This window comes from Zonotrichia leucophrys, chromosome 1 (genome assembly GCF_028769735.1).
Source record: "Zonotrichia leucophrys gambelii isolate GWCS_2022_RI chromosome 1, RI_Zleu_2.0, whole genome shotgun sequence".
Lineage (NCBI taxonomy): Eukaryota > Metazoa > Chordata > Aves > Passeriformes > Passerellidae > Zonotrichia > Zonotrichia leucophrys.
The window spans coordinates 57746648-57772873 of record NC_088169.1 but is presented as its reverse complement, the minus strand read 5'-3'; positions in this window follow the sequence as shown (position 1 = coordinate 57772873).

Here is a 26226-nt window from a genome sequence, read left to right as displayed (position 1 = left end):
ATTTACTACTCAGATCTGTACATTGATGTCATCCAAATTTTCTTCCATTTCTACTTTTCTGTATACATTTTCTGTATATAGCCATCTGTTTTGGCTGTCTTTTCAAGATTATGAAGCTATATTATCCCCTTAAGAAGCCTGGTTATGACAGTATAATTAAAACTAAAGATTTCATTGCAAATGCAATGAGTTTGATTTTAATTGGGACTACTTACAGAGTAGAACCATTTCCTAAGTTGTGTGGTGTGCTACACCATACATTGTTGGACTGAAGTTGATGAAGTTATGAAGGTAAAAATGAACAACTTTTGAATCGAGGTAATCATATTTTTGATTGCCATTAAGGAAACCTGGTGTCTGACAAATATTCTTACTCTGTCAAAGTACTGGCAAAGGGAGGCTCAAAAAGGCTCAAAGGAAGGCTTTGAAGTGCAGTATTATTCTATCCACGTGTCTTAACTTATTTTTGAAATCCCTGATTTGTTTTTTATGCTGAAGTAAGAATTATCTGCACCATCTGGCAGGACAAAGATGATGCTTGGACTGTAACTTCCAGAATTTGTCATTGCAGCAAACAATTTAAGAAAATGCATAAGAAGTACACACAGAACAGTGGTGGCATCTTTCCACTCTGTAATTACTTCATACTTTCTGCAAAAAGTCTTAACCTTCCAGAGGATGCTTCCTCTTCCATAAATATTGCTGGCACAGCAGAAAACAGTTGGGATTTTCTGTAAATATAAAACTCAGACAATTAACTCATGTACAACACACACGTCATCATATTCATTTGCCATTTTCATGGTGGCTTGTCCTTTCTACATTTTATTATTCATTTATGATAGCTATTATATGCCTTTCAGAGTCTATCTGGCTCTCCTGAGGAATATTTATGACTATTATAGGGCTCTTATGAGAAGACCCAACGACAGTTATTGCAGAAACTCTGTGAAATGCTACATTAGTGCAGAGATATGCTGGTAGTAAAATACCTGAACTTGTTTCAAAGTATCCCTTGATGGAAATTAGAAGACGGGCTTCTACTGGTGGGGTTTTTTATCTCCTCTAACCCCATCACCTCAGACAACTGAGCAGTTCTGATTGGAAGTTTAGTATTCAGTAATTGCATCTGGTGCCTGAAACAAGAGGCTTTTGGAAAAGCTTTCAGTGGCAAGAAATGAGAAAACACACTGTTTTTATAGATATTGGCTGCAGCTATAATACAGAAAAAAGAAAATGGAAAGAACTTAGGTGGAATTAGAAGTCCTAAAGGTGCCTCTTCTAACATTCAGGGCCATCTCTGTTTGCCCTTTATCCCTCTACTTCCTTCTAGTTTTAAGAAGGAAGGGTGGTATCCTGAAGTGATCTGAATACTGCAGTTCTGCATCTTCTGCGAGGGAAAGAATCTGGAAGGAAGAATAACAAACTGAGGAGGAGGAAGAAGGGCATAGCTTTCACTAGATTTTTTTTTCTTCTCTTAATTTGTGTCTAATTTCATTCCTGTACCAATAAATTACTACGAAGAAAACTTCTGAATCATGTTTGTTCTACCATGTCCATTAAAAATGTTACTATTTTTCTAACTTTTCCCCCCTCTATATAAAAAAGCAGTCATTTGAGTTTAGAGCTAGGAGATTTTCTGGTGTGTTAGTGGTTGTTGTGGGAGCAAATATCCTGTACTGCCAGGGAAAAAAATTTGAAAAACATCTTGGTTGGAAAATAACAAAAGGTAATTTACCAGGATGAAAAATTTAAAAAAAGAAAAAGAGAAGATCAAAATACTGAGAAAAGCAAAAGAAATGTAAAAGCAAAGGCTTGATAGTACATGGATACAATATAAATATAATGAATTTCAGTTTGGGTGTAAACATTAACTTAATCTTACATAGAACTCTTTTAGTGGTATGTCTGCTAAAAGTTACACAACCTTTTCAGAACTTAGGTTTTGCGCAGTGTTTGAAAATTGATATTTATTTATGTTGGCTGGGCTTTAAGCAGTTTATGGAAGAAAGCTGTGCATTGTCTTGGAATGTAGTTTAATTCCATTTTGGACCTCTCCAGCATTTATCTTTGCAAATAGCTTTCTTTAGCTTCCCTCAAATAGCCAAAGACTAATCTTACACCAGAAAAATGAGTCTCCACAAGTATCTTCTTTAATCAAAGGAGGGAAGTAGGTTCCACAAAGGAAATGTTTCATAAGAAGAGGTTCTGCATCATCACTGAAGGTGTCCTCCTGCACTGAGGATATGCAAGATGATCCTTCATAGGTTTAAGTCTCTCTTTCTGACTTTTCTTTCTGACTATTCAAAGCCTTTCTTTTTAGTGCCATACTTTCCTCCGCCTAGTTTTTTCTGCTCCCAGTTGCTGGTCATTGATTTTTTTCAAATTATTAGAAAAATTTCTTTTTATACTAGGATGAACATCCCACCAAAGGACCAGAATATTATATCCCCTCTTTCCTGAACTGCTGACCATAAGCTTCCTGGAACAGAAATTAATTTTTGCTTCAGACTCTTAGGCAAAACTCATCAGATTGCCTATATTTTAAAAAAATCAAAGAAAAAGCTCAAATAAAACTAAAATCCACTCCAAAATACAAACCAGAAAGTGTAATGTCTTAGTAACTTAATTGAAGTCAATATTATTCGTTTCCTCTAGCTGAGGAGCTGACCCTGAGCATTGGTTAAGGGTGAGATTAAGTGTAAATAAATCATATTGCAGTACTGGAGTGTATGGTAATTGAGTTATTTTGTTTTCTGAGTTCCCCATCTTTTGCTCTTCTGGTTTACTTAAATTAACAACCAGCATGAAGCTTTTTAAACCTGTCCTTGATGGAGGAAGAGCAAATGCCAAACTTTAACTACAATTAATTACAAATAGTGAGATACCTTACAGGAGGTAGCAGAAAATATAATCATTCACATTTAAATTAAGTGTTTCAAATAATGATTTAATTGAGAATTAATAAGCCAGTTATTGCAGGTTAATTAAATGCCACTTGATGATTAAAAACATATTATTTATTCAGATTAACAACTATTAGGCAGTAGTGTAGACCCACACCCTGCTGTGTACTTATTATTTTAAAATCTCTGCCAATGTAGTTCTCATTTTCAGGCTTGTTTTGCTTTTTTAAATTTTGTTGCAGTCTATAACACCTTGAAAACAAGACAAAATACCCCAAAATTTTAGCACAAGATTGTTTTTTGCAACACTGAATATTTCTTGGGGTTTTTCATATGAATGTTTTTGTAATTTCATATGTGGTAAATGAAAGAAGAAGACACTGAAATGTGACAAGTGTTACATATATACAAGTTCATATAAAATAAGGAGGAATTTAGCAAAGAGTGTATACAACACTCAGAAATTAAGGAAGTTAATTATCAAATCTGTAAACTCCAAATAAATCCTGTGCTTTAACTCAGGGGCCATTCCCAGTTAATTTTCAGTAGAGCTGTACAGCTATATATGCTACCCACATTTGCATGCAGTGTGTGAATATTGTCTTTTGGTGGTCAGGAGTGGATGCTGGAAAAATCCACATATTCTTTTATTAAAGAATATTTTATTATTCTTTTTAACCATGCATTGATGCTTTTGTTGTGCTTATGGTGATTGGTTATTTAGAATTCCATGTAGATGAAAGATAGCTATAATAGAGAAAACTTTTTATCCATATTAATGCACAGCATAAGCACCATCTTTTCTGATCATAAATCCAAAATAAATTTAAATCAAAGCAACTGTGCAACACACACAGCAGGACATCAGTGGTCTCTCACCTTAGTTTGGACTGGCAGGTAGCCTGTTACAATCATTTCCCTTTGGAAATGCTGCATAACTACCAGGAGAAGAGGGGAGTGGCAGTGCCATGTATCTGCATATGCTGATTCTTGGCCACTTTTGCTGATTCTCATCCTCCTCAATGAGCTTCAGCTGCACTAAAATATTTTATACTACAGAACACAGACATGGAGTTTTCTACTGTCTGCTCACAAACTCACAGTGCTGTTGCAACAACACTTTTTGGTTGCACAAAGAGGTTTGCTTCTCTTTCTCTGTTTGGACAATACCCTCAAACACCTAGTGTGATTCTTGAATTGAACTGTGCAGATCTGACAGCTGGAATTAATGATTGGTCCCTTTCAACTGGTCCCTTTCAACTCAGCATATTCCATGATTCTACCATAAGTGTCCTAGAGAAACACCAGGAAGCCTCTATTATAGTCAGGTATTCCAACAGACAATTTGTTTTATCCTGTTTTGACGTGGACCATGGTTGATTAGACCAGCTTGAGTAAAAAAGATAATGAAGACAGGAAAGAATCAAAAGAATAATTTACTCTGGTTCTTCATGCAAACTGAGGCAGAAAAAAGATTCTATACACTGGTTTACAACTATTGCTTAAAGTCCCACATCAAAAGCATAAAGCGGTTTCTTTTCACTGCTATGAACTGCATTTCCTTTTTACATAATCAGAGATGGTAGAATTGGAGTCACGGTGACTGGAGAACATTTTACACCAGTATGCACAATTGTTATGGCTTCTGAGAGGCCAAAGTCCCCTTCCAATCATCCTCTCTAGATTAATGGATGGATTGCTGACAAGCATCTTCCTGGCACCAGTAGGTTTATAAACAGTTGTCTTGATAGCATAATAGTTGAGCTTAAAATTATTTTACAAAAAAAAAAAAAAATCTTCCTAACCTATCTTAGGCATTAAGGGAAAGACAAACTTTCAAGGGAAAGGGTCTTGAGAAAAGAATCAATTACACTAGATTCTGCTCCCTGAAACTCACTGACTTTTAAGCTGGAAGAGGAGACAGTTAAAAGATTTGTTTTCTCTTCAGTTGGGTGTATGAGTGTTTTCTCCAGAGGTCAGGAAGGCCAGTCTTTCCTAAGCATAATAGGCAATGGAGAAAACTGAGCTACCATGCTGAACAAGACAGGGAATATTTTTTGATGAAAAAGTCAGCAAGAATAGAGAATGTAGTGTCACTTATTTTGCATTTCCTTCAGACTGCTTTATCAGACAGCTTCATCAACTTCTCACTTCTCTGGAGTATTCATGAAAGTGATGTATGACTGTGAGACGATGCAAATGCTGTGTCAATAGGTGTCAGGATCTTCATATTCTTTGAGTTAAACAGCTAAAGATATTTTAATATGAGGCTATTTAAGCATTTAAGCTACGTCCATTTTGAGATATTAACTGATGCTCTTATAGTCTCATATGGTGTAGCTGTATGGGCCATATGGCTGCTGTGGATGCAGTTCCCATGTTCTTCTTCAACTTTACAAGACTCACTGTAAATTATAAATTGCAATGAGTTTTCAGCAGCATGGTATACCTCAGTCAACCTCTGCAAACATCAGCTTATCCTAAAGCTAGCACAACAGACATTAAAATGAGGGAGCAATTGTCACACAGATCAATTGTAAAATGCATTGCCTCAGCTTTATTGAAATGTCAGTGGATAAGGATGAGGATGGTGGTGGAAATAAAGGACTCAAGTATTCAAATAATTCAAAATGCATAATAATATACTTTTATCTATAGCTTTTTGGATGCATGCAATTAATGATTGAAATCAATTCTATTTGAAAGTTGTGATGTGGTATAAAGACAAAAATAGATTTCAACTTAAAGAAGAACGTTTTAAAATACACTGTTGCAGCCGTATCTTTTGTTACTATTTAATCAAGATAAGTAGTTGAAATTTGCACATATTATTTACCTTATTTAGGTTGCCTCACAATTTAAGGTGATGTTTAGTACCAAAGACAATTAGCAATGAGTCACTTAGAATATAATCATTCCTGTCTTCTTGTTTCCAATTTTTCAGACTTTTGTAATTTCAAAAGTGCTCCATGAAAATTTATTTGCAGGGCCTTTGCCTTCCTGAAAAATACTCAGATGAAAAGAACAGGGTGAAAATAAGAGAGAATTCCATGAGATGTAAAACTGGATAATTATGATCCCTGATGAGATGCTTGGCTACTTTTCTTCTTTAATGATCTCAATGTGTTTTGTGACTGGATGCCGTACGTAGTGGGACATCAGGTCTTGCATTATATCAGCCAGTTTGCTCCTGTACCTTTTCTTGCCTTGGTATTTCAGGTCATATTATAAAGGAAGATTTTCATCATACCTCATACTAGGAACATCAGCACATCCTATGGAGAAGGTAAATCTGGCGACGTGAAAGAAACAAAGGCATGACAAAGTGTTGCAATTTTTTTGTTTGTTTGTTTTATTTGATTTCTTATGAATAGAAAGCCCTTTAAAGGGCACTCTTTCTTCAGACATCACATCCTCTCCAGTAAGAGGCAAATCACAGGTGACCCACTCACATGTCATACCAGGATTGTGGAGGAGGCAGGAAATGGAATCAACACTGCAGGGCTGCACCTGTGTGAAATGCCCTCCTTCTGCACACTGCTAAGTGGGCTTGGAGGCTTCACTCTGCCCTGGATGCACCCAAAATTCTCCAATTAGAAAACTGCAGAGATCAGAGGCAGATGGTCGGGAGATGAGTATCTTGCCTGATCATAGGAACAATGACAGGAACAAAATATCCAGAAACACAGGGAGGTTAACATAGAGGAAGTAAATGGGCTTTAGGATATGCAGAAGAAATGAATGACAGGAAATCTCTAACCACAGTGTATGGAGGGAATCAGGAACCTGCAAACAGATCTGCTTTGCTTCCTTCAAAGACAAACAAAGTAGCAGAGTGTGGAAATGTAGTTGAGGAGACAGGAGAAGCACTTAGCTTCAAGGTAGGGAAGATTCAGGGGAAATATAATAGCTTTAGAGCTCATGGAAATCCTGTATGTAGGAAGGAAAGGACTTCTCAGAGCATGTACGGTTCCCTTTTTCTTTTACTGCAACCATCGTCCTACAATGATTTTGGCAGAGGTTGAAGAAACTGCATGAGAAACTAAGAAAATCCTGAGAGGCAAAGTTGTGAATGTTTTAGTCACAGTCTTTGCATCTTATTTTTGTACAACTTTGGGGCCATTCAAGGTGTTTGTGAAACACAGTTGAAACTCCACAGGCTGCAGTGCTGTTGCGATTGCATTTGCAAAAGAGACACAATCACATGCCGTGACCACTCATGCCTTGTCTGTTAAGAAACCAAGACAGGGAAGAAAAGATAAACTTCTACCCCTCAAAGTAAATGTCATTTATTACTATTATTATTATTATTATATAACTGTTATTACTGTTATTGTTATAATTGCTATTATATTTATCAGTAAGAAATGTTATGAGAACTACATTAAAGTAAAAATGTTAAGTGGAAAAATAAACTAAAACTTATACTTTCAAACAAAATGAATTTTCTTTTTCAAATTATTTCATCAAAATTTGTTACATATTCTAATATTTTATAGAAAGAAATATTTATTTGAAGACACTTTATTCATGGAGAATTCTACCATTCAAGAAATTTCTATCATGTCCAGCAGAAATATTTTTGTTATTATTTTACTTGACATTTTTTGTAATCAATTTTCATGTAGAAAATATTTATGTTTTAAATTATTTTAGTATTGTTTTTTGGAACTGATTTTTTAGGGAGACTTGGATTCTTCACTAAGAGCTCTATAACTGCCTATAAGTATTAAATCCCTAGTTCAATGTTTTTCAAACTAAGGATTTTAAAATATTCCTGTCTTCCCATAATCATTAGGAAAGATTGATAAAGTGTCCAGTAGACCTGTCTATCTGCAGTACAGCTTACATGGAGGTTTCATAGCCAAATAAAAATGTCCAAAGGAGATGACAATTTAAAAACTAATGTTCAAAATGTTACTGTATTCCTATACAATAATCTGCTACCAGCAAAATACTTTGACCCAGAGCAACAGACATTTTGCATATGTAAGCAAGAATACTTTTTCTGTATGAAGCAAATCCTGTGACCTGACTGACATCTTCCAGTGTAAATCTGTCTTCTCATTTTCCTACTGACACAGTTTTGTTCTCAAACTAAATTGAATCTCACATCTGTAGCCTTGGCGGATCTTCTGCTCTTTCAGACATTTTTCTCCTGTCTCTAATTTTTTGTCTGCATACATTTTCTCTCAACTCTGGGCACTTTCGTTTTTCCTGTGACTAACACTTTTTTCTCTGTAATTCCACTTCCTCTCCATCAGGGAAAGTTCCTTAGCTGCTGTTCTGGAGTGCAGAAGAACAGGGTGGTGACCCCCTCTCATCCTAGCAACACTTGACCATGCTCATCTTTCTGGCAGTAATGTTTTCATTCACAGAAGAACAGTTACAAAATCACTAACTTATTTTATTGTATTTCAATGAACTCTCACAAAGGGAAAAAAAAAAAAAAAAAAAAAACAAACAGCTGTACAATAAATCTTATGCTTCAATGCTTTTGAGTTGTAACATTTTCATCTTTAAAAGCCTTCTTCTTCAAAGATTTCCTTTGAGTTATTTTCCAACATACAAACTCAAAATAAATTAAGATTCTAAATTTTTAATTCCTTATTTTAAGCAAATAATAAGGCTTAACTTATTATTTTTTACTGTACTTTAAAATAGTCACAGCTAACAGCTGTGGTTTATAAACAAAAGTTGAGTTCTCATTTCCTTCGTCACAAACAGAGAAACATGAACACTCCTATGATGTATTTATGAGGGAAAGAAGAAAGGACATTTATAGCAGCTTGTTTGCCAGTCTTTTTCTGTAGCTGAGAAAAGCATCATTTGCCAGTGCAGTTTCTGCTGTACTCTCACTAATCCCAGCTGCCAGACTGAAGCTGACCAAAAGGATCTGTGGAGCTGTGCTATGAACTTCATTAGCCCCAATGCTAGGTTAGGGTCTGAGAAATTAATTTAAAAAAAAACCTTCCAGCTATAAGGTTGTAGGATCGAGGAGAGTCCTAACTTATATGGGCAAAGAGATAAGGGGGATGGAGTAGAAAAGGATGTGTTGCATTAACATGGGTCAGCCACTGAAAGACATTTGCCTCCTTCTTGGGCATCCATTGATATCTTCGTGCCAAAACTAAAGCTACATTTTAGAGATCCTTTTGATTTAAGGTCTTATTCATAACTTTTTGCATGCATCTTCATGGCTAAGTCTGTTTTTTAGAGTCACAATAACTTTTTATCATGGCAGAATCCTTTCCTTTACCCCCAACAGCTGCAATCTTTCCCTGCTTTATACCATAACATTTTCAGACATTTTTGTTTCTTGGTCTTTTGTACATGAAACTAAGACCTCTCATTTTCTTCCCCTTTTCTGCCATATTTTTAATATAATTTTTTTTTTAATCTAGACTTTGTTTTTAATGATTTTTACATGTTATTTTCAGTCTGGCTTTCAAATGGGTACCTTGAAATTTCTTTCCCATAATTGCATGTTTTCTCTTAATATCTACAAAACTTAATAGTTATTCCTATAGTTCTCCTTTATAGCTCTTCTTCATTATACTGTTGACGAATTTGGCAACAATCAAACAACTCTGAATAGTATTCTAGTCTGATGATTGTCATGTGTTTCCTGTATTTCTTTAAAATTATCGCATTTTAGTCTTGCCATTGGATTTTGAGCTTTCAGGGAAACCATTCCTCTAGTCTAACTAAATATTACCCAGAAGCAAATAACTCCTCACAAGGGCTCCCAGTTTCTGAACTAAGAATGCTAACACAACAACAGCTTCAAGTTGGAATGAATAAATCTAGCAAGAGAAAGATTCTCCAAGGTACCCAATATTGCTACTGCTTTTTAACTAGTATTTCATAAAGCATATGACTTACTGGGCTAAAGACTTCTGTATAACATCTTTGGCCTAAAGTGTCATCAAGTTCTTATTTAAGTTCCTTTCTAAACAAGGATGAAGTCTTCCTCATGTCCAACATTTTTAACAACGTAGTTCAAATAATTGATCATTTGTCCTATCCCAAACTTCCTTGATGTATGTATCTAACTTCTATTAGGATCTCAAAAGCTTTTATTCAAATTCAACTTGAAGGAATAGGGTGCAAAATTTTTTAATGCCACCATATAAATACATATACTGCTGGCACATCATAACAGCAAGAAATGCACTGTGTGTTTATAGCTCCTATCAGTGGCAGTCAAGCAATAACCCTGAGCAGTATAAATATTCAATTAGAGACTCCCTTTACTTACACACGCCTGCTAAATATCGTTAAGGATTGGTAGATTACAAAAATGCCTAGTTACAACACAGCCGTAGTATCCTGCATCAAGTGGAAGACACCATCCCGTTTATGAGATGCTTGTCTATATTTTTTTCCTCTCCATTTTAGTATTTTTAACATCTTATATAAATTTTATGATGTATCAAGAACTTTTAGACCATCTTCTATCTAAAGAAACTAGTAGGGACTTGATTTTTTTTTTGTTGTTGTTGGTTTGCCTCATGCAGGTCTGACCTACTTTACCTTCTTATGGTGATGGAGAGATACCACATGGCTAAAATTCAGCTTCCAAGAGTTCTGTATTGGAAACAACTAGGAAGCTTCAGCTTCATACTCCCAGTACACAAAAGTGTAGTTAAGACTGCTAGCATTTAAATAGTTCAGCCATTCAACATTTGTAATCAGTTTACTTTCTATTTAGTGTTTATTTAAAATTAGGGTTATGTATCTATATCTATATGATGAAAAATATATTTTGGCCAAATAAATACCAGCAAACTTATGGACAGATGAGACCTTAGTTTATATCTTCCATTTCACCATTAGTAAAATATTTCTTACGTAAGGAGGCCATGCTCACTGTGCAGTGCTTTTTTACCTTCTTTTTTTAAGGACTTGTAATTACTGAATGTTGGCCAATATACCCACTTAATCTTTTCAATGTGTTAACTGTTGCTTTATCTTTCCTAACAGATGGAAGCTGATTTTGCACTACTTGAATTTTTCAAATTGATGCTGCCAGGATCTGCTTTGCAAGTGCTATTGAACTTTCACTGGATAAGATAACTTAGCTCTTTGTTAATTTCATAGAATAATTAAGATTCCCTATAAGTGGAAACTTGGACAGGTGTATGATGCTTAGAGGTAAAAAAGCTGTTGAGGATCATTATACCAATGTAGTACGTTGATACAATTATAAAATAGAAATATGCCAGGTACAAAAGCTGTTATAAAACACTCTGAACAGCTTCAGCAAGATGCATGCTGACCTCAGACTACAGCAAATAATCTCCCGTTACTTACATGACATTTTCTTTCAGTGCAAGTGTTCCACTCTGTGACCCACTTTCCCGACTTTATTAATTCAAAAAATACAATGTAGCATGTGAAAAAGAACCGGTGTGATCAATGTCACAGGTCCATTGCTTAGGTTGCCAGGGAAATTTTCCCTTTGGTGAGCACCTGTTCTGAAAACATTTTATGTTTTCACTCAATGATTGCAGTCATTTGCTTTGCCTCTAAGTACTAGATGCACTCCACCTAAACCCAGGCTTAATTAATCTACCCTTTCCTAAGCTTGAATATCCTGAAACTCCTCTGTCCCGCACAGGCATACAATCAATCTAATTACTTTGACATGCTTGTACACGGATTTATTTGGTGTCTCATTCTTCCCCTGAGAGCTACTTGAGCAATGCCAGGGATGCTCACAATTGGGAATGGGAGCCTGTCTCCTGTCTCCCAATCAACCAAGAATCAAGATGCTAACTAATTCCTCAGTCTCTAGAGCTGTTTCAGCTTTGTTGGTCATGACATATGTTCATGTCCAACATTCGATTTCTTTGAGTGGTAGACAGTTGATGATTATATTTACTATTTCTATAATGCCTTATTTTATGGAAGACAAGACGGAACTGGAGTTCTTGCATACTTTCTGAGGGATCTGGAACTTATAAATCAGAGTAGATTTATACTGAAAATTCTCCTCTGCTTACTTCTTCTGTCCTTTCAATTTCCAGCAGTTAAAAGGGACTAATATTATTTTGTTTTCTGGAGAAACTGCTTGAGCAGGGGGCTGGACTAGGTGACCTCCAGTGGTCTCTTCCAACCTTACCCATTCTGTAATTCTGTGATTCATAGTTCATACATGTTTATGTAGTCACATTTTTTGTAATGTGCATTTGCATTTTTTTAATCACATGACATAAAATTTTGGTAGAATAGAAATTTTAAGGATCTAAGCAAATATTAAATGATGACAGTGGTATATTACTACTCATTTTTTGTTTCAAATTCAAGGGAAACTCTTGAAGCATAACGTTACTTATGAAACTTAAACGAGAGCAAAAGATAGATTACTGTGAAAATACAGATCCATGTAAATGTTCTCCCTGTAAGTAGGCCATGTAGCAGCAACTTGATGTTTACAGTGTGCTTAGTTGCCATGGGCTGTCTTGAAACCAGGTTAGAGACACTGCATTAGAGACACACAGGCTCATGCTTCAGCCTATGTAAACTTAGCACATGATAAATCAGTGGATTTAGCAGTACATGCCGTACATGCCAAATAAGTGGAAAATGTTGTGGAGTGCATAGTATCTTTCTTTCTAAGAGTTCTTACAGTATTCATATGATTCCAAAACAAAGATTTTAAAGAGACTATATTCTCATTAAAATGGGAAAAAATGTCTGGTACTGATCAGACAATAATTTTATGTATTTAAATGTGTGTATATGGAAGACTAAGAAAAATAGGTGGATTTTATTTGTAGTATTTAAAATTGCACATATGTAAATACCTGGAATTCAGTCCTGAAATTTTGTTTCAAATACATAAAAATCTCCCAGAAATTCAGTAATCTTAACTTTTGAACTTCTAACTTTTCAGTAGTCAGATAATTGGCTGATAACTAGTTTAGTTCTTTAGTAAGAAGGGAATTAAATCCCAAAACACAACCACACAACATATTGGATGCATAATTTCAAGCACGAGGAATGGAATAAAGCCACTGGAATTTCAAGTAAAAAAGTAAAATTAATTTCCAATATTCCATAGTGAGGAGTTTTATTTGGACTGAAACATACTGAAAAGGAGCTTCCTAAAGCAAGCACCATGAAAACTTTCTAGCTGATGATATAAGCTACAATTCTGGAACACAAACAGTCAACAAATCCAAGAGATTTTGTTATTTATCATACATCAGTGACAAAACCTTAGGGCTGATGCAAACTGATGAACCAAGATTTAATGTAATATGGTCAATTCATTTTGTACTGATTACAGTTCAAGCAGCTGCATCCTGCCCTATCAGTTATACTTCTCAGAAGGCTGCATTATATTGAGTGAAAAGAGACATGCCATCAAATGGCTTAAAATATATGCATTAGGACAGGGAGAAGTAAGTACAGACTGGGAATGTTAAAAAGAAGTAAAATGAAGAAAACCTTTTCTCCAGCTACTTACATGTACTAAGAAATTTTTTCAAGGAGATGAAAACCACATTTTGCTATATCTATTTTTTTCTAAATTTACTATGCTTTTAGATTTTATATAGAGGACCTATAATATCAATAATGAATAATAAAGGATACTTTTGGAAATATATAGATGTAGTCTAACTCTGCTCTCAGTTGTTCAATATTGAATTGTATTTTTTAGAAAACTTCTATTCAGTGTACATTTATCAGAATTCTGCTGTCCTTTTCAGAGGAGGTTATTTTATTCCTTTAGGGATGTGTCTTGTTAAAACTAGCCACTTTGTGATATTTTATCAATGCATTCATTATCTATTTAAAGGAATTGAAAAGCAAAACAAGGATTAATTCTCAGCAATGAAAATGTAAAGGAGGGGAGTGGAACCCTAAGGAGCAGATCAGCTAGGATGCTTTTAAATGATTTAAGTTGGGTCTTATGATTGCCTTCGTGCAAATGTCTCCAAGAGATATTTCTTTGACTTAGACTATAACAACACACATAACCATTCAGTTATAGGTTCCTTTCAATACAGATACAGTGATACCTTCCATCAAAATAAAAAGTAAATGCTGATTGAAATGCAAATAGTATTGAAGTTTTTGACTCCAGCTTGATTTTCTATTATGGAAATGTATCTGGAATAATAAAAGAAGGATTGATTTTGTATTCCTCATTAAAAGAAATTCTCTTGTGTTCACTGAGATCATTTGTTCAAACACAGTTCAAGATCGGGACATTTTCTAGTCTGTTCCTACTTTTCACCAGATTATAACAGTGCTGAATAGGGGCAATAATTCAAGGAAACAATCAGCAAAGTAGGGGCTTTGAGAATGCTCTGGAAAGGTCATCTCAGATAAATGTCAGCTAACTTTTAAATCTGTGCTCATTCTGAAAACACACATTGAAAACTGTCAAGTGCATGATTTTCAAATTAAACTGAGAAAACTAATTTTCTCTATCAGCTGACTAGGCTCTGGATGTTATCTCATTGCAGAAGTTGTCAATAAAGAAGGTATTTTATGTGATACCCTCTGTTATTTCATGGTTAAGTCCAGACTATAGTCAGAGGGGATGACTGTCACTTTTAAAGGTGTTCAATACATTTGACAGCTTCTTTTATATTGATATATGTCAAGTGTTCACTGGTTAAGTCAGCTTGTTTCTACATGAGACCATCTTCAGTGGATTTAAGATTTTTTAAAGAAAATACTTTTCCTCCAATATGAATCACAAAGTTTATCTAATTTATATTAAAGAGCTAAGATCAAGTCAGCTATTTTAAAGTATGCCAGCTGGGCTGCATAAGGTTCACTTCCTTTTCCAATTGTGTCAATCTAATATGGTTGTCAGTCTAAACAGATGGAGTATTATGACAGCATTAAGCTCATTGAGTAGAGGATCATGCAGAGGACTTATATCCTTTGTTCTACTTGTCCACTTAGTACTTTAATGGTTTTGTTTGCTCATTTTATCATTTTTACATAGATAGTTTGCAGCTAAGAGTCATGAAAAAATTATAAAATTCCATCTTCGGGACATGAGATATTTTTGTGGTATTGCCTGTGTGTGAATAAAGACACATGTTCATACATCAGGTTGCACCATAACAGTACTTTGTATATATTTTCTTTAAACTAGTACAGTTTAAAGAAAAATTATCTTCAGTTCTAAAGAAATCTATATAGTTTTTTTTCCCATTCTTTCCTACATGCCTTGTCAATGTTTTTCTGCAAGCTAACATCTGGGCACAGTCTTCTTTTCAGTTGTTAATTACTACCCCATAAAATTATTTGTTTACATTTCAGTATAGATTGCCACACAGAAGAAGACTGCAGATGACTGAAAATGAGAATAAAGTTTTTCATCTGGCACGCATTTTTATGCAGTTAGAGAATTACAAATAACTTTTACTAATATATATCTTTTAACATGTTCTATTGGAAGACAGCTATTGTTTTGCCTTGTCAAAAAGGCAAAGACTTAAAAACATGCTTAAATGTTACCATATTGTGACTGAGGCAAACCATCCCATGGTATCTACCCACTGATAACATCAGGATGGATCCAGCATCAATATGGTCAGCACAACTGCTCAGCTGTAAGGTTACTGCCATGTCACATCTCAGCATGCTGCCCAAGGACATGTGGATAGGTTGGCTGCAGCCCCAGAACCTTCCCTTCACCTCAGCAAATCTGCCATGAAGTGTCAACTGAGAGCTGTACATCAATATGTCCTGCTCTCCCTAATGACTGGTCTTCTGGCCAGATCTTTACAGTGATTTTATTAAGAAATCATTGTGTTTTGTAACAGCTATTGAATTTTATGTTGCTGAAATTATTTGTGGTTCTGTTGGGTTTTTTGCCTTTGTTGATTCCATAGAAATTAGTTATATTTTTGCAATCCTTGAGCAGGTGCTTTGGATGAAGTTAGCAAATAAAGTTCTTGAGCCATTAGTCAGCTAAATGCAGCATAGCAATATAAGTAAATGTAGAAATATACTGTGTAACTAACCATGCATAAAATAATTTGGTTTGCATCTAGGAAGCTATCCACCTGACAAAGTATTTTGGCTCTACCTGCAGTGGACTGTTGATTACTTATTTATATTGTGAGCAGGCTTTCCTGAGCCTACTAGGAAAATCTGTAGTGCTCGTTGCTATTCCATCCCAGATGAGATAATGGCTGAAAAACAATCAATAATTATTAGTCATGCACCTCAGGGTACTACAGTGAAAACTGTCCGAAAGAGCCCAAATGTGTATCTGTGCATTCAAAAGCTTAAGCAAATTAGTTGGACACTCCTATATTCTTCTATGTAATTCTGCTCTTTCCTTAATTCTAATGTATTAGAGAAATAAACACTATGGAAGAGGAGTGGATGAAGAAAAGCTGGATGAGATACAAAAATATCCAGAGAGATTTCACAGGATAAAGAAAAAACTTAAAAGTGAGATGACAGAATGAGTATTCTAAATCACAAATTGAGACAAAGTTTTTCTGCCAAGAAAAATGGGTTTGAACTAGGAGCTCAATCAAGGTTTTGAAAGATATTTCAGAAATAAAAATCCAGCAAATGAGTATGCCTGTACTATAAACTCTAATTGGTCATGAATATAGCCAAATTGAAAAAGTCAAATTTAGAACCAGAAATAGAAACCCATACTTTGTGCAAGCATAAGATGCATCTCTGACCCCCCTGGTACCACATCCTCAACTCAGAAGCTGATATTCATTCAGTTCTATTTGTTCTCATCTAGACTGTAGTCGTGAACAAGGGATTTCAAACTCTGCAAGTTGTGGAAATGATTTTACATTGCTGGCATCAAAAACATTCACCCAACCCACAAACTATTGTTGAAAAAACATGAGAAAGAAAATGAGCCTAGGCTTGATTTTGTTTCACTGGATATTGCATGCATATGACTATCAAAATATTGCTCTTTCCATCACTAAAAAGGGTAAAAAATAGCTTCAGCAAGCAGGGTCAATGAAGTTGTAGACATGACATGACATGACATGACATGACATGACATGTCCTAAAACAAAATTAACTGAACATCTTTTTAGAGCAAAAAAAATCCTTAGCAGAAAATGTTGATTCATCAAAGGTAAAATTTTAAGCAACTGAGTTATATTCAGTAGTAATGTCTCTAGTTTCCTCACAGATATTATTCTCAGCTTTCAGGTGAATATGATTCTGTATAGCTGTAAGGCAATTTCACAATGTGGACTTTAGACAGATGCTTAAATCTTTAGCTACTCTGAAAAACACAGAATGAGTCATTTCCATGTAGCAGAGGGGAAAAATCTTTATAAAATTACACTGCAATATAGCCTGGGATAAAAATAGTAAAAGAGAAAAAAATCACAGATTTAATTTTGACATTTCTAAAATGCAGCATTTCAAATCAATAGTGTTAAAAATCTCAACAATTTCAAGTTTTAAATCTCATATTTTTAGCTTTCTTTTTATTTTTAAATATCATTACATTGGTTTAAAATTGCACAGGTTAAAGTTTTTGAAAATATTGTGTTTCCAAAAAATTATTTCCATTTGAAAAACATGATGTCAGTGATCTTTAGTTCCTCTGTGAAAACTTGATAAAATTCTCTCTTTCAAGTCAAGTATTTTCATGACATTTTGCTCACAGTTTTGGTAATTAAAAAAACCCAATAAGTCCTGTATGTCTCAGTATGTTAACTACACATGGTCAGATTTGTAGCGAGTAGGAGTGATGCTGCAGGAACGGCTTCTGGGAGGAGAGTCCAGGGTTACCCCATGCCAGACACAGCCATTTCCAAATGTCCTGCTGAGGACAGGAATACATGAACAACTCTCTGAACATTCAGCTGGTAGATAAGGATATCTCCTCACACTGAGGTCTATTTCAAGGAAAAAAAAAATAGACAAATCCCATAAAATATTACTCAGAAAGAATTTCACTATATGTTGATACGTGTAATTATATCAGAGAATGAAGTTCAGATACTATACCCAATGCATTCTCTCCATAGGAAGCAAAGTAAAGCCACTTTGAACACAAAGGAGTGTCTTTTTTTGTCACTTTTCTGAATTTGTCTACTGAAATATGTCTTCAGAAAACATATCTGTTCTCAGGACCAGGCTGTCTACCATGCTGTGCTTATAGTCAATGTAATTAGCAAAAAAAAATCGTTTTCCTTTTGTTTTCCTTCAGTACATGAAGCTTTTAGGTTCTTGACTGGTTTTTTTTCCCTCCTCATTTTTACTTCATGAAAAAAGTCTTAAATTCATGGGACAATAATGATATTGAAGAGGACTCGGTGTTCAACAAGTACACTATCAACATCTCTGCCTCTGAGCAAGAGAGGTGGAAAGGCAATAATGAACTGCATATTTTCTATATTTCTTGCACACTGTTGATTAGAAAATATGGAAAAAGTTAAATAAATAGCTTACGACCTCTGCTGTGAAAATATATGGTTTTGAACCAACTCACATCTCTTCTTTGTGGGCCAGGTTCAGTGTTTGAACATGGTAACATAGTATAAATTATGCAGGGATAATGATTCAAGAATTCAGGAAGGACTTTAAAAAACTTACTGTCTGCAAGGCACACCTGTGCTTCTTTATTTATTAATATGTGTTTCTTTGTTTCTACATTTATATTTAGAACAGTGGAAAGGGCAGGTTGGGAGAGCATAGTTTTTGAAGATGACACCAAAAAAAGTTACAAAAATAAGGGGGACAGGTTTTAAAGTAAGTACAAAACAAAATCTTCAAACAAAACAATGTAAACCCAGAGTAGAAAGTGGAAGTCTCTACAGTTATAAAGAATTCGGAATCTGCTGAATAGCTGTGGATCCTCCTTCAGGGGGAAAACCTGTTTGCAAAAGGGAAGTATGAGATTTTTACATCCAAAATATTTTAAGTTTGATATGCATTTTTATGCATGTAACAGAAGTCTAGTGGTGGCTGTAATCTGTAAGGAGCAATTCTTTCTCCTTTACGTGACCAGCTTGTAAGAATATGGCAAATAGTTTATAGATATTAATGATATGGGAGGTTAAAGTTGTCTCACATTAGAGACAACTTTTGTTAGTTTTTATAAGAATTAAGTCTGTTCACAGTGAGAAATTATGGAAATAATATTTTTTTAAAGGTAACATATTTCCTTTGTACATCTAAGCATTCATCCTGCCTGGAGAACTGCAGAGTGTTGCAAGTGCAAAGTAAAATGTGTTCAACACAGGAGCCTGACTCTGCAGTAATGAAACTGCTGGGCTGCTGAATTACTCCTTGCCTAGAAATACTCTTTCGGGCACTGTAAAAATTATAAATTATAACCACAGCAGAAGCAATACATACAAGGTGAACTTTGAGCTATGTACCACATTTGACATGCTGAGGATGGCACATTATCATGCCTTGCTAAATGCTCTCAGAGTCTGTTCACAGTTCTGCTTAGCTACTGGCTGTTGTGGTGTGTTTTTAGCTTCCGGGTCCCTTTCTCAGGTGTGCCAATATTCCCTTCTCCCTTCCCCTGCTGAGTGTGCCCTGTCAATCAGGCTAACATACCAGCAAGGTGTCATGTGGTTGGTCGATTTCAAAGGATGCTCCTCAGGCCTGGGGGACATTGGCCCGTATAGGTGTCCCTAGTCCCTTGAGAGACCCTGCCCCTTTCACCTGGTTGGTAGCTCACCTGTCCCCTCCCCTTCCCCTGTCCCCGAGCTTAAAAGGTTAATGAGACCATGCGGCCTCTCTTCTGGTGGAGCAGTTGCCCCGGTTCAGACCTCTGTAACCATGGAATAAACATCTGGATATAACCCTCCAGCAGAATCCTCTCCTTTTTCTCTTCACCATCGCCAGAAGCTCTCTCTCCTGAGGTAAACGGAGTTCCTGACAAGCCTGGACTTGCTCAGTGCCCTGCTGCAATCTCCAGCAGCCAAGGTATCTCTGGGGTAAAGCACCACAGTGCCGCCTTTGGCCCAGCAGCGAGGGTCACACTGACCCAGGCACAATCTAACTGGTTATATTGGGATTCATATTCCAATAACTGGCCACATGAAGAAGTAAGCAAGCAGTAACCTAGGGAATGTGACCCTGGGCACAGGCTGCACAGAATAGTACTCAGGTCTTCACCTTCTCAATGCACATCACACTGAGGAGTAAAGACCAACAAATGCCTCCTTCTGCCACTAAATTAATTGCAGGAAAGGGTACAGCAATATTACAGATTTGGACCTCCTTTATTCAAATGCATTTTAATATCAGACAGGCAAGTATACTTTCCTCTGGTAAAAAGCCTCAGACTGTGTTTGCTAGAATAATTATATTCCCAAATATTACTCACCTTATTTAATTTAGTTTTCATTAATATATATATATATATAAAATATAAAAAATATGTATAGGCAGAAAAGCTGTAACTCATTTTCATATCAGAAATGAGAAGATATATGCTAAAAAATTTAAATGCCAGATGAAGAACTACAGCCTACACATTGGAAACCTCTTGCCTAACACTGGAAGTCCCTACATTTATGTTTTAAAGTAGTTTAAGAACCTTAAATGTCTACTCAAAACTGCCTAGATCTAGGGAGCACTAAACAGATAAGTCTCTGGTTTATATCTCAGCACTGTCAGAATGTAAAAATGTCATGGTTGAGGAATGGAATCCTCCCATTTAGTACTTCCACTAAAACTATGCACAGCTTGTTCTCCCCTTCGCTCTTCTCTGCAGTGGACTGGAGGCACAAAAGGCAAAGAGTATGGGTTGAGATAAGAACAATTTACAGGAAACATCATTTGCACAAGAAGAAGAATGGGAACAGCAGCACTACTAATGACAGAGGATATAAGAGAGAGGAAAACAATTCACACAGAAACACCCTGGACAACACATACTGAACAGCTCTGCTTGCCTCCTTACTCAAGAGGAATGGAGCCTCTCCTCCCTGGAACAGATTCCCCCCTCGCTGCTCTCAGCAATGATAAGTGCTATAGAACAATTTCTGAGTTCTGGCCATGCACCTTCTTGGCAGGAACTTGGACAGAAACCAAGATCTCTTCCTCTCTGAATTGCCCATTTGAGACTGATCATTCTCACTTCTCAGATCATGTCTGTCTGGTTAGACCTCCTGAAAACTACTGGTGAAAGATGTCATCTCCAGTTTTTGCACAGCAATGTATTGGTTAGAGCATGCACCTATGCCCCTAGAAGACCCTGTCTGAGTTTGCTGAGTTTCCCTGAGTTGCTGAAGGGAGCTGAACCCATATCATCAGAGCCATCTGTCAACCATCTGAACATAGAATTCCACTTGAGGTGTAATTTATGTGACAAAAGATAAGCAGCTAAACTACCTTTGTCACAGATAAACATTTTAGTGGAAGATGCATTCCTACATTTAGGTGGCCATCTGTATTTGGTCAGAATTTCATTCAAAACGAGTGAAGACTCTCTCCTTTCTTGGATTGTATAGAGTGTTTGTAAGGATCAATTTGGCTGTAGGTCACCAGTTAGCAGATATCTAAAGTTTGATGAGGGAATTTCAGTCACTTTCAGTATCAATTTGGTTTTTGTTCTGGAACAAATCTTAACACCAGTATGGAAAGTATTTTCTTGAATAATTTGAGCAGCTAAAAACAGTGGTCAAGAAATTTGGCTTGGAAGCAGATTTTCCATCATCAAGTGGATATAGTTTCTTCATAAATTTTGTCTTACAAAAGAAAGGACAGATGTTGCTCCTTTCCTTATCAAGATTAATGTATCTTGATTAATGTATTAATGTACCTGAAATGCAAATTTGCTTTCTCAATTAGGTTTATGTGCCTTGCTTTTAGTACTGCAGGTGTGGTGGTGGCAGGGCTGGTCTATATGAATAGAGGCCAGAACCTGCCCTGTGTCAGATAACAACTAGTTTTGGATAGCTCAGGTAAACCAACTGAAGGGCACTGCTGGTCCCCTCGACCAAGATTGTGGCACTTCAGAGAAAATGTATTAAGAAAGACCAAAATGCTTCACAGCAGTGTGAAGAACGAGGAAAAACACATGAGAAGCATCTTTGCAGACACCAAGGTTATAGAAGAAGGAAAAGGTGCTCCGGGCACCAGAGCAGAAATTCCTCTGTAATCATGGTGGATCAGGTTAGCCCTTTGGAGCCCATGGAGGACCGCAGAGGAACATCCACACTGCTGCCTATGGAGAGCCCCATGCTGGAATATGTGGACTTCCTGTAGAGAAGACCTCCCCCTGGAGCCGATTTCCTGGCAGGAAGTGCAGCCCTAGAGTGGCCCACAGTGGATCATGGTAGAGAGCTCATAGTAGAGCAGTTCTTGACGAGATGCAGTCTGTGGGAAGGACTCTTGTTGGAGAAATTCTTGAAGGACCCCCCCCCAGGCTGGAGCAGAGGAAGAGTGTGAGGAGGAAAGAGAGGAAGAAATTAAGCATAGTGAACAACCCCTGCTCCTCATTCTCCTGCACTGCTCAGCTTAGGGAAGAAAGGATAGAGCAGTTGAGAATGAAGCAATGAGGTTGAGCCTAGGAAGCAGGGGTAGAGAGGAAGTTGTTTGAGTTTTTGTATTAGCTCCTCACTCAATTTTTAACTGGTGGTAAGTTCTATTCTGCACATTTGATCTCTTTTGCCTGTGGTGGGTGAGTGATCTTCCTGTCTCAACCCACAAACATTTTCACCTTATTTTGTCCCCATACTGTTGAACAAGTAAACTTATCATAACCTCAATAATGCCAGGAGTGGTGGTATCTTTCTTTATTCTCTTCACAAGAGTAATGAAATTCTTTTGTTTCAAAGATGAAGTTCAGAGAGATGCATGGATATATCTGTTTTATCTCTTGAGTACTATTTGAAATATCTTTGTTTTTAGGAAAGAGTTGTCTTTGCTGTTGTAGAATTCCAGCTGCTAAGAGGGAGGCAGTTAGGCCACAATCAATCCACAGTTTAAGAGCAAGTTAGAAAGATATAGACCCAAATCATCACAATATTTAGGGCAGAGATGTGCCTCTTTTTTTTTTTTTTAGAATAACATTAATTCCATTAACTGCAATACCATGATGATACCTTACAGGCATGATTGGATTCTGTGGTTGTAAGCAATCCTCTAAATGTGCATTGACAGCATTGATGAATATTCATAAGAGAGAATAGATAAAATAATAGTAAGGTAGGTTCTAGAAAATCATATTATGCTTTTCCTCTGAATGTGTGTTCAGTGCTGTTTTCACCCCTACATTTTGATTTCTGAACTAAAAAATAAAAGGTAAAAAAGAAATTGTAACTGAATGTTGTTTCCCTTCCTTACTTTTCTTCTGTGATTAGATGAGAGCTGAGCTAAGAGGAAAATCCTACCTAAACATGTTTGCCTCTTCAGAGAGCAGAACTCCTAAGGAATTGATAAATTAGCTATGTAAATACAATTGATAAGGCCACACATTTAAGTATAAAGCTTAATGACTTAAGACAATTGTGAAAGAGGCCTGGCTTAGTGTCAAAACTTACAACCAGATCCTCAGCTGGTGGAAATCATCAGTGTTATGTTGAGGGCAGTGAAGCAACACCAATGTTGGGCTGAATCTCGAGTTCTTTATATTTACCTAAATATTTACTTTAATATGCTTCCTTTATCATGCTCACTGGCATGCCTACTCATGCCTAATGTGGGCACTGCTGTGTAAAGGATGCGTTGTGCCATTCAATGAAATGTTTAAATGAGCCACCTGCAGCCCACTGCTAGTTAGCAAGGCAGGTGGAAGTGCAGAATCCCACAAGGAAGGTTGCCCAGCTTTTCCATCACCCAGCAAAACAGGTTCTACTATGTAGGTTTCTGTGCTACCGCTGCAGGGCTGTGGCTTACACACTTACTGTACAATCACTGACTGCTTCTAATACTTCAAAATTTCAAACTGCTTTGAGCGTACTTGGAGCTGATGAGGAGTGAAATATAAAACCAAATTCTATTCAGTTTATGAAACTATGAGCTATACTTGACAGTGTAGAACAAAATATTTTCCTGTATCTTTGAACTAACTCATATGAGCAGTTTTTGTTCTGTTTCAAAGTAATTTAGCTCTGGGGAAAGAACAGAAGGAATGATCATCTGTCCAGGACAAGAATTAATAGGGCCAGTATTGATTAGCCACAGTTCTCTACATAGAGCTCTGGTCAGAGTTAAATGCAACATTTCTTCACATCTGCCTTTGATTTTTCTCTAGAGGATTTCATCTTATGTTGTGTCAGTTGTAGGATTCTAGTTATCTAACTCTATTCATCACAACAAAAAAAGATGAGAGGAAAAATAAAGATCAGCCCACAATCAGGTAGATAAATAAAACTACTGGGGATTAAAGGAAATATCTGTTCACATGCAAAAGTAAAAAGTGGAATGTCTGGTAGTCTCCATTCATAAAGATTCACATACTTGTTCCATGTATGTGTGCACCCTATCTAAGACTAAAATGATTAAGGTACAAATTCCAAGTGCATCCATGTATCATTATTGTCACAGGAATGTTTCATAATCAAATCAGTGTTACTGAATAAGGATTTTTTTTTCTTACTTTCTTTTATGAATAAGAGGAAGTAGTTTTTACAAGGTGCTCCTGTTGTCCTGAAAATTATATTGCATGTGCAGCATTGGAATTAATAGCCACTTAAACATGTATTCCCATTTCCCAGAAGTCAAATTGAGTTTTGATGATGTTTCACTGGAGGCAGAACCAGCTCCTGAATAAACCATAAGGGAAAAGAATAAAATAAGTGGGATGCATAGGGTTACACTGTCACTCTGACTAGCCAAATATTTTGTTTTAAATCAAGGGAAATAAAAAGGGCTCATGGAAGGAAAAAACCTCAGAGTCTTTTACAGTGAAATTTTTAAAAAAGCTTCTCCCCATATCAAACAACTAGGAAAGAAGAAACTCCTTATTTGAGCCATGAATTAAGTTCATGGACATATTTAAAGTGCAAAAAAAAGACCAACTGGACTACATTGTTATTCATCTTTAATTTCAACTTAAGGCTCAAACAACTGAAAAAAAATAGCCTCATTTTAAATTCTCTTGAAGTTTCCTAGAAGAAGCACTGCTTTTCAGAATAGTTTTATCTGGAGTTATCAGCAGACCAGGACAGGGATAGAAAGACTGTTGTCTTGCCTGCAAAAGATGCCACTGGTAAAATTTGTTTAGAGGAAAAACTACACAGCAGATTTATTGTTTTGTGAGCACTATATTCAATTGTATGGGAAGATAAGGGAAAACAGGCTGAACTCATCTCAAGCTGAAGAATTTAGATAAAAAATATAGGTGTAAAGAATAAAAAATATGTTGTTCACCCTTTTACTTTGCTAGGAATCAAGACTGGTTCTCGAGAGTGGTTCTTACAAAAAAATTTAGGGGTTGTCACACCAATTTAAAGGGACTAGCACAACAGCTGTGCCTCAAGACTGTATGTTGTGCAGAGAAATGGGCCAACTGCACCTCACCCCAAGTCTAGACATAATTGCCAAGGAAAATCCTGCCTGTTGCAGAGCTCAGGGAATCGTGCTGCTGCTAGAGATGTAAGTTTTCTAGCCAGAATTCACTAGCAGTTGAACAAAACCCCATGTGTATTCTGAGAATCTCACTTTGGACATTCAAAGGGAGCAATGCTGTCAGCCAGCAGAGATTTATCAATCAATAGAAGTTTGTGAACATCCTCACATATGTAACTGGCTATGGTAAGTCAGCAACACCAAAGAGAAAAATCAAAAATACACTAACTATTAACCCAAGTTCAGTTAACAGGAGATTTCAAAGTAACTAACAAAATACAAAACATCTGCTTCATTACTGTTGAAAAAAAATAAGGGTGCTATTGTCATAATCAGAGCTAAGAGTGCTGGTACAGAAATGTAGTATTTTATCTGAAATGCTAGCAAACTTATGGTAATATATCTTGAAAAATAAAGCAAGTATATTCTATTTACCTTCTTTTATCCAGGGTTGTACTGCTTGAAAGACATTGATAAGTTAGAAATTAAGTTTGAGTTAGAAACGATGGCAGAGTGATCCAAAGCATCAAGGCGTGTTCAAATCAATTGATTCCATTCAATTTCAGATATTCAGCTGAGATCAGAATTCAGTGTCTGGACTTCCTCTAAAACAAAGGGTGTCAGGCAATCATATAAGATATTTCTTCATGGGAATATAAATAATATTAATGTTAATAAATTGGAGGCTTCCTGACTTATTGATATTTGTGTTGATCAGATTGGTAAGAACTGAGTTTTGGCCTAAAGGTCTAAGCAGTTTCTTCATGTTAGACTTCAGGTGCTGGAAGAGGTAGATGGATGCTCT